Source organism: Lipotes vexillifer, unplaced genomic scaffold (assembly GCF_000442215.2).
Source record: "Lipotes vexillifer unplaced genomic scaffold, Lipotes_vexillifer_v1.1 scaffold149, whole genome shotgun sequence".
NCBI lineage: Eukaryota > Metazoa > Chordata > Mammalia > Artiodactyla > Lipotidae > Lipotes > Lipotes vexillifer.
The window spans coordinates 175,049-177,926 of NW_006779962.1; positions in this window are offsets into that span (position 1 = coordinate 175,049).

Consider the following 2,878-nt stretch of genomic DNA (forward strand, 5'->3'; position numbering starts at 1 on the left):
GGGTGGGTGGGAGGGGCCGTCCAGAGGCCGTTGTAGGCATCAGGTGACAGGAGAGGGTGGGGCTGGAGAGAAGGGGAGGGGAGGGGGTGACTGGGAGGAGTCCTGGGGAATCTGAAGCTTCCGGCCTGGGCAGCTGTGTGAGAGGCAGTGCGGTGTAACACAGGGCTGGTCTCCAGGCTCTGCATAACCCTGGCCAAGTCACTTAACTCCTCTGTGTCCTGGTTTGCTCAGTGACAAAATGGGGGTGACACTGGGACTCCCCTCATAATTGGGAGCACATCATGAAAGCAGCATTAGCTAATCAGAGTCCTGGTCAAGGTGGAGGAGCAGGGCCCAGATTTATGCCACAGCCTGAAGCAACTAAGCATCCAGGACAAAAATCTATGAAAAAATGGCTTCCAAGGCACTGACATCAGATGATGAAGGACCATCCTCAAGAGATGGGCAAGGAATGAGGAGAGCCCAGGACTGTCCAGGCTCCCCACCCGGTGACAGTCTCCAGGATCCCCACCCGGTGAGAGTCTCCAGGCTCCCCACCTGGTGACGGTCTCCAGGATCCCCACCCGGTGACGGTCTCCAGGCTCCCCACCCGGTGACAGTCTCCAGGCTGAAGAGCAGGGGAACCCAGGCGGGGCCTGCCGGTACCCCCTGAGTTGAGGAGAGAGAGCTGAGAGTCCAAGGATGCTGAGTGGCCAGAGTGCACAGGGCAGGGTCCTGTGCAGGAGGAGCTGCACAGAGAGAGGTACAAATCTCTGCAGAGGGTCCCCTTGAGTAGTCAGCTGGGCACTGATCAGCACACGTGCTGTGAAACTCCCAGAGAAAGAACTTTTTTTTTTTTTTTTAAGAGAAAAAAACATTTGAAAGGGTTCTAGGGAACAATAGTGGAAGCTCACACAGATCCGGGAATAGTTCCTGCTCCTATCAGAGAGGAAAACTTCATAATTCCTGGAGCATTGGGTAGAGAACTCAGAAGGGCTTTGGCTAAATGTGCTCTGGTCTTGCCTCCCAGAGCATAACAGCTGGGGCTGAAACAAACTGTTTCCAAGTAACAACCACACACCAGAACAAAGCTCACAAATATATATATAGGGGCCTAGCACTCAACAAGGTAAAATTCACAATGTCTGGCATCCAGTAAGAAATCACTTGGCATGCAAAGATGCAAACAAATACAATCCACAATCAAGAGAAAAATCAACTGAAACTAACCCAGAAATGGCACAGGTGATAGAATTAGGAGACAAGAACATTAAAATAGTTATTATAACTGTCGCCCACATGTTGAAACACCAGAGAAGAAATTGGACACGTTAAGTAGAAACATAGAAGATGTTAAAAGGAACAAAACCAAATTTCTTGAGATAAAAAAGCTACAATGGTTAAGATGAAAAATACACTGGATGGGGTTAACATCAAATTAGATATTGCAGAAGAAAAGATCGGTGAACTTAAAGACAGCAATAGAAACTATCCAAAATGAACGCACAGAGATAAAAGACAAAACATAAATAAGTAAGCAGAGCTTCAGTGAGATGTAGGAAACTTCAAGTGACCTCATATATGTGTAACTGGGACCCCCCAAAGGAAGGGGGATGCAGAAAAGTGAGTAGATGAGTGAAAACCTATGGACCGACAGATCCAAACAGTCAATGAAACACAAACACAAGAAGCGCAAAGAAAACGACACCGAGGAACATTATAATCAGATTCCTTAATACCAGCGATAAAGACAAAATCTTAGAGGAAAAGTCACGTGCCACGGAGAGCAACAAAGACAAGGAGGGCGGCCGACTTTGCACTGGAAACGACAAAAGCCAGGAGACTGAAAGAAGGCACACCAAACTAGAATGTTCTATCCAGCAAAAAGTCTTTCTGAAATTAAGATGAAATCAAAGACAGTATTATTATTGTTCCCCCTTCTTGACTATGATGCCCCGGAGGGCCGGGCCCGTGGCTCAGCTCCTTGCCAGGGTATGTACGCTATCTGGACCTATTACTGGAGGAGTCTCATTTTCTCACTGGGTTTGGGTCCCCAGTGGCCCTACCTGAGCAGTGGGTTGGGGAGCCATGTGGGAAGTTCTCTGCTCATGGTGGACTGGGTGGAGTCTGGCTTGTCTTGGGGGAGGCCCATGTGGAGGGGGCAGTGGCCCTTCAGGGGCTCTCTCTACTGAGGACCCCAATTTCTTGGACCCAGGCCCTGCCAAGTGAGCACAGGGGGTGGGGGTGTGAGGCATGTTTTGCACGACAACCTTGTGCTTTGTATGCCCCTCACTTATCCCTACAGGAGCGTAAACGTACAAAAGAAATCTGTACAATGCTTTTAAAAACAACCAACCAAAAAGTATATAGATTTTAGCTGTTCGCAAGGCTACAGGAAGTTTCCATGGCTACCGCTGCAAGCTGCGTGCACTGAGGTGAGCAGGTGGGGCTCCACTTAACCCAGCGTATTAGGGCACTTGCCCAATTTCTGCCCAGGAACCAGGTGCCTGGCTGCTGGACTGGAGGGAAGGAGGCAAGCAGGGAGCGAGTGAGAATGTCACTGCCTCTCCCCACTCTCAGCCGGCACTGATTTCAGCGGCTAATTAGAATAACACCTGGGTCTTAAGCTGAGTTTTCAGGTACAGCATCTCCCGAGCGCAAGCAGCCCTGTGGGTTGGGAAGACAGGATTGTCCCCTTATCCACATGGGGGCACAGGAGACCAGCCCGGCTCACCCAGGCAACTACAGTCAGTGAAATGGAGGCCTGGGCTGCTGGTTAACTTGTAAACTCCCAGGACGCCTTTCTGTGTCACCACTCAGCACACCCTGGGTGGCCCTGAATTCCTGTCCCTGGAGACAGCCCAGAGAGGATGGAGAGGCCAGGGCCAGCTCTTCCTGC